We start from the raw sequence: 7,346 nt of genomic DNA on the forward strand, positions 1-7,346 counted from the left end.
TTGAGCTCATTATGATGATGCATTACCGAGTGGGCCCAGAGATACCTCTCCGTCATACGGAGTGACAAATCCCAGTCTTGATCCGTGTCAACCCAACAGACACTTTCGGAGATACCCGTAGTATACCTTTATAGTCACCCAGTTATGTTGTGACGTTTGGTACACCCAAAGCACTCCTACGGTATCCGGGAGTTACACGATCTCATGGTCTAAGGAAAAGATACTTGACATTGGAAAAACTCTAGCAAACGAACTATACGATCTTGTGCTATATTTAAGATTGGGTCTTGTCCATCACATCATTCTCCTAATGATGTGATCTCGTTATCAATGACATCCAATGTCCATAGTCAGGAAACCATGACTATCTGTTGATCAACGAGCTAGTCAACTAGAGGCTTACTAGGGACATGTTGGCGTCTATGTATTCACACATGTATTACGATTTCCGGATAACACAATTATAGCATGAATAAAAGACAATTATCATGAACAAGGAAATATAATAATAATCCTTTTATTATTGCCTCTAGGGCATATTTCCAACAAGTCTAACTTCACATATGACATGCAATTGATGGACGCCTTTTTTTATAAGTTGCAAGTCTACCCTTAGTACACAGCTGGTTTGTTCCTCTGTTGTTTGTTTGTCTTGAAGGAGTTCATCATTATCCTGGTGTGTGTGCGTCGAGGGTCCCCAATTGCATGTTGATAACCGACTCGCAACTAGTGTGTGTGTGTGTGTGTGTTTATTCGTGGCCCCAGTTGCAAGTTGACCATCAACTCCCAACTAGGGGGGATGTGTGTGTGTGTCGAGGGTCCCCAATTGCATGTCGATAACCAACTTGCAACTAGAGAGAGAGTGTGTGTGTTTTATTCGTGGCCCCCAATTGCAAGTTGACCACCAACTCGCAACTAGGTGTGTATGTGTGTGTGTGTGTGTTTATTCGTGGCCCCAGTTGCAAGTTGACCATCAACTCGCAACTAGGGGATGTGGGTGTGTGTGTCGAGGGTCCCCAATTGCATGTCGATAACTAACTTGCAACTAGAGATAGAGTGTATGTGTGTGTGTGTGTTTTATTCGTGGCCCCGAGTTGCAAGTTGACCACCAACTCACAACTAGGGGATGTGTGTGTGTGTGTCGAGGGTCCCAATTGCATGTCGATAAATGACTTGCAACTAGGGTGTGTGTGTGTGCCTTTTTGTCAAGGGGTCCCCAGTTGCATATCAAGCATCGACTTGCAACTAGGGTGTGTGTGTGTTTGTTGACGAGCCCCAGTTGCAAGTTGCCCATCGACTCACAACTAGGGTGTGTGTGTGTGTGTGTTTATTCGTGGCCCCCAGTTGCAAGTTGACCATCAACTCGCAACTAGCGGATGTTTGTGTGTGTGTGTGTGTGTCGAAGGTCCCAAATTGCATTTTGGTAACTGACTCGCAACTAGGGTGTGTGTGTGTGTGTGTATGTGTGTGTGTGTGTTTATTCGTGACCCCCAGTTGCAAGTTGACCATCAACCCGCAACTAGGGAGTGTGTGTGTGTGTCGAGGGTCCCCAATTACATGTCGATAACCGACTTGCAACTAGAGAGTGTGCGTGTGTGTCTTTTTTTAAGGGGTCCCCAATTGCATGTCAAGCATCGTCTCACAACTAGGGTGTATGTGTGTGTGTCCGTATGTGTGTTTTATTTGTGGCCCCCAGTTGCAAGTTGACCATCAACTCGCTACTAAGGGACATGTGTGTGTCGAAGGTCCCCAATTGCATGTCGATAACCGACTTGCAACTAGAGGTGTGTGTGTGTGTGTGTGTGTGTCTTTTTGTCAAGGGATCCCCAGTTGCATGTCAAGCATAGACTCACAACTAGGGGGTGTGTGTTTGTTGAGGACCCCCAGTTGCAAGTTGCCCATCGACTCGCAACTAGGGTGTGTGTGTGTTTATTCGTGGCCCACAATTACAAGTTGATAACTCGCAACTAAGGAATGTGTGTGAGTATGTGTCGAGGGTCCCCAATTGCATGTCGATAACCGACTTGCAACTAGAGGTGTGTGTGTGTGTCTTTTTGTCAAGGGGTACCTAGTTGCATGTCAAGCATCGACTCGCAACTAGGGGTGTCTGTTTGTTCAGGACCCCCAGTTGCAAGTTGCCCATCGACTCGCAACTAGGTGTGTGTGTCTGTGCGTGTGTGTGTGTGTTTTATTCGTGTCTCCCAATTGTAAGTTGACCATCCACTCGCAACTAGGGGATGTGTGTGTGTGTGTCGAGGGTCCCCAATTGCATGTCAATAACCGACTTGCAACTAGTGTGTGTGTGTGTGTCTTTTTGTCAAGGGGTCCCCAGTTGCATGTCAAGCATCGACTCGTAACTAGGGGTGCGTGTATGTATGTGTGTTTTATTTGTGGCCCCCAGTTGCAAGTTGACCGTCAACTCGCAACTAGGGGATGTGTGTGTGTCGAGGGTCCCCAATTGCATGTCGATAACCGACTTGCAACTAGAGGTGTGTGTGTGTGTGTGTGTCTTTTTGTCAAGGGGTCCCCTGTTGCATGTCAAGCATCGACTCGCAACTAGGGGGTGCGTGTTTGTTGAGGACCCCCAGTTGCAAGTTGCCCATCGACTCGCAACTAGGGGTGCATGTGTGTGTGTGTTTATTCGTGGCCCCCAGTTGACCATCAACTCGCAACTAGGGGATGCGTGTGTGTGTGTCGAGGGTCCCCAATTGCATGTCGATAACCGACTTGCAACTAGAGGTGTGTGCATGTGTGTGTGTGTGTGTGTGTGTTTGTCAAGGGGTTCCCTGTTGCATGTAAAGCATCGACTCACAACTAGGGGGTGCGTGTTTGTTCAGGACACCCAGTTGCAAGTTGCCCATCGACTCGCAACTAGGTGTGTATGTGTTTGGGAGTGTGTGTATATGTGTTTATTCGTGGCCCCCAGTTGCAAGTTGACCATCAACTCGCAACTAGGGGATGTGTGTGTGTTGTGTGTCGAGAGTCCCCAATTGCATGTTGATAACCGACTTGCAAGTAGGGGTGTGTGCGTGTGTGTGTCTTTTTGTCAAGGGGTCCCCAGTTGCATGTCAAGCATCTGCTCGCAACTAGGGGGGGTGTCTGTTTGTTGACGACCCCAGTTGCAAGTTACCCATCAACTCGCAACTTGTGTGTGTGTGTGTGTTTATTCGTGCCCCCCAGTTGCAAGTTGACCATCAACTCGCAACTAGGGGATGTGTGTGTGTGTGTTGAGGGTCCCCAATTGCATGTTGACAAGAGTTTTGTGGCGCTCTGTACAAATTGCCTTTAACATTACTCCACCCACTTCGGTCAACATGTTATTCGGGACATGGCTTGCTGGGATAGAGTCCGAAACAGCTAGACACATTCGTGTAGGAGTATGTGCGTTGTTATGGGCAATTTGGAACTGCAGAAATGATTTGGCTTTTAACAGAATAACAACTATTCATTTTTTGCAGGTTTTATTCCGGGCTACTGCGCTGATCCGTATGTGGTCCTTACTCACTCCGACGGCGGCCAGGGAGCGTTTGGTTACTGGATCTGTCCGGTGGAAGATGGTGGCGCGGGATATCTTCAACCGGTTTGGATGACGGTCATGTAATAGGATAGGCGATTAGTTTACCTATCTTCTCTATTGCCAGCCGGTTGTGGCGTGTTGGGCATTTTGTTTTGGCGTTGAGGCTCTGTGTGAGCTAGCCCTTCTATTTGTTTCCAGACTTTTAGACCTTGTTGAACCTCGTTTACTTTTTAATAAATGTGGCCGTATTCATCATTCTGATGCAGAGGCCAGGGAGTCCCCCTTTCCGGAAAAAAAAACATCAATCAAACACGAGGTGAGGTGGCGGGAACCCCAGCTGTGCAAGCAGAGAGTTTTCGGCTATAAACGGCCATGTCAAGGACCCCGCCCATCGCCGCAGCTAGAAGCCCGGTGCGGAGGGCCACGCGTGACTCGTGATGCATGGCGAAGAGGGTTTGGGCGACTCCTAAGGCGACCATGTTTCCAAAGGGGTATCCCGGGGACACGTGCTGGACGGTGCACTTGGTCGACTGGGCAACGCCAAAACAGGCTGCCCAACGGCCCACGTAGAGTGCGTTCATGGGGACCGCCAGAAAGCCAACGGCGAGGCGGCTCCCGTTTGGGGAGGTGTAGACGTCCTTGATGAAGTGGTAGATGGAGCCGAAAATGGCGCCAACGATGGCCTCGTCGCGCAGTCGATGATGTTCGGTGCCGGCATCTCCCCGCCCGTCGGTCTCGTCGTGTCCATGGATCGATCGGCTTCTTGGTGGGTTTCCGGCGGCGGAGGTGTTGTGGCGAAGCGAACTAAATCGGGGGTTTGCAGTTTGGACGTCTCGACCCGAGTCTACGGCAGTTGGCAATATATGGAGTACGTACCCTACATGTACGTCCCGTATACGACTGGGTAGATGCCGCTTTTTCCAAGCCGTTGCGTTGCTGATTACCAATACGTGTACGTAGAGTTTGCCTTGTTCACGTCATATCTGAATCGACAAAAAGGTATAGGGTTAATAATCTAGTAAATTTTGAGGAGCAATGAAGTACATAATTTGAATATAGGGTTAAACCCTGACACGACGAGCGTCTATAGTCTTTCTATATACGCACGGTACCACCTTTCCTTATATTCCTTAACGGAGCTCAGCAAATCTAGCAATAGGTTAGACTCTTCAGGGAGACCTCGATTCAATGGCGGCGGCGGCGCTGCCTTCGCCGTTCAGGAACATGCCGTCCTGCGCCGCGGAGTGTTGAGTCCGCGAAGAAGCCACCGTCCGCAGGCGGGCCAAAACCCACGCAAACAAACGGTGCATCGTGAAACTGCTAGGTAAGTTGGTCGCGAGCTATGAGCTGGGCAAGCTAGGCTCCAGGGCAGGCGCAAGCGTCCGGCACGAGGTGCCGCAGGGGATCTACGAGGTGTTCCCGATCCGCGACCCCAAGGCCACCTTCGGAAGCCGCCGGGCCTGCAGCGACGCCGTCCACAGGGGAGACGCCGGTCCTTGAGGGGTTCGATCTCGCCCGCGCCAACCGGGGGGACGAGTTCCTGCCCGACGATGTCGCCCAGCTCGTCCTTCGTAGCCTCGGTGACCAGGCTGGTTGCTACGACATTGACATATCTCTTAATATCAAGGTGACGGTCGTCGAGGCAGTGGCGGACCAAGGAATTCAAGTTAGCCAGGGCGAACAGGTCAGGACAAAAAAAATTGAGGCACAAATACAAGTGTTTCCAACGCAATAAATGGCCTTGAAAGATTCAGTTTTAGTATAGATAAGATTATACTATTAAGAATATGGAAAATTATATTAAAAACATCTTAGAAACTAACATGATCTCTGTTGCCTGAACACTCATTGGCTGTAAAAACATGTCCCAAAACTCCAAGCAAAACCTACAACATGTAAAAAAAAATGTATCCAAATCTCAATGCCTACTGACATGCTCGGGAAGGTGAGCTAAGGATTGGAATTTGGGAGGCAGTGTGGGAATTTTTCTCCAATCGAACAGTACTGAATCGAACGATTCAGCAGGCTACAGGCACGTGGTGTGTTGGTTCCTGAAAAATAAATAATGGGCCTACCACACCTAACTAAAGCCCACAAAGTCCAAGCCGTTTAGGCCCATCTTTTCTTTCTTCTTCCTCAGGAACACGACTATTCAACAGAAACGAATCTCATCGTCAATGGCGCTCCTCCCCTTTGACTAAAACTGAAAAGGGCTGAGCTGGGTACCTTGATCCGCATCAGGAGAGCCGGGGCGGCCGCCCCTGCTCGCCCCAATGGTAGGTCCGCCACTGCGTCGAGGATACGACGGAGTGTTGTATCTGCCTGTCGGACCTGGTGGAGGATGAAGACGCTGTGAGGCTGCCTGGTTGCTCGCACGCTTTCCACCGCTCCTGCCTTACGCCGTGGCTGCACAGAGCCAAGACGTGCCCAATGTGTCGCGCTGTTATGCCCAGCCATGTGTTTTACAACCTCATGCATCCCCCAAAGCTTCAATGAATACAAGGTTTCTCATCCAATTGATGTGATGCGCACGTCCTACAGGCATGCAGCATGTTTTTTTTACTTATAGTATCAAATCAGTTAGGTCTTCGTTGGAAAGGACATTGGTTGGTTGTCATTATATAGACAAAAATTCGTATCTCGAATACATACTGTTATCTTGAATGCATGTATAATTTCAAGAGTTTTTTTTGATAAAGTATAGTTCTTACTAACTCATAATATCACACGAAGGGAATATATACAACCATCATGAATACAACTATGGCCTCTACATGATTAGAATGCATGTAACCGACATCAACAAACCCGGGCCGTGAGTAGGTCGATGCTCTCCTTGGCAAAAATGCTACTCCTACGTAAATCACTTACGAAAAGAGATTTCCCCGTTGTCTTCAGGGATACGTCGCGCCTGCATGTCAACCTGCAGAAATCGAGTTTCCGATCAGGTGCGATGATGTCGCCCTTGACAACTTGCTCCATATTTTTTCTGACTGGAAGGTTGTAACACCCCGGATGTAACTTTCCAATTTGTACTCCAACTCTTGCCGTTTCCGGCGTTAAGTTATATTTATTTCCTCGGGTTCGGGTTTTGTCTCCGTGTGTTGTTGTCGTTGTCATGCATCTCATATCATGTCATCATGTGCATTGCATTTGCATACGTGTTCGTCTCATGCATTCGAGCATTTTCCCCGTTGTCCGTTTTGTATTCCGGCACTTCGTTCTCCTCTGGTGGTCATTTCTAGCTTTCTTTTGTGTGTGGTGATTAAACATTTCCGGATTGGACCGAGACTTGCCAAGCGGCCTTGGTTTACTACCGGTAAACCGCCTGTCAAGTTTCGTATAATTTGGACTTCGTTTGATACTCCAACGGTTAACCGAGGGACCGAAAAGGCCTCGTGTGTGTTGCAGCCCAACACCCCTCCAATTTGGCCCAAAACCCATCTAACTCTGCTCCATCATCTAGAGCGTTCGATCACGATCGCGTGGGCGAAAACCGCACCTCATTTGGACTCTCCTAACTCCTCCTATGCCTATATATAGACCCCCTCGAAAAATCCCGGATCCCCCTCCTCCTCAAACCCTAGATCCAACCCACCGCGCCGCGCCGGACAAAAACCGCGCCGACGAACATTGTCCGCTCCGCCGCCAGCCATCCACGGACCGCCATGTGGCGCCGCGTGCCCACTTCGCCGCCCCTCCGCCGCCGGCCCGCCAGGCCCGCGCGGGGCCCTCCTCGGCCCGCGTGCCGCGCCGCCGCCCGCCTCGTCTTCCCCCGCGCGCCGCTCGCCGCCTCCGCGCCGCCGCCGCGCGCCATCGCCGCCCGGAG

The sequence above is a fragment of the Triticum urartu genome, chromosome 4 (genome assembly GCF_003073215.2).
Source record: "Triticum urartu cultivar G1812 chromosome 4, Tu2.1, whole genome shotgun sequence".
In the NCBI taxonomy this organism is placed as follows: Eukaryota; Viridiplantae; Streptophyta; class Magnoliopsida; order Poales; family Poaceae; genus Triticum; species Triticum urartu.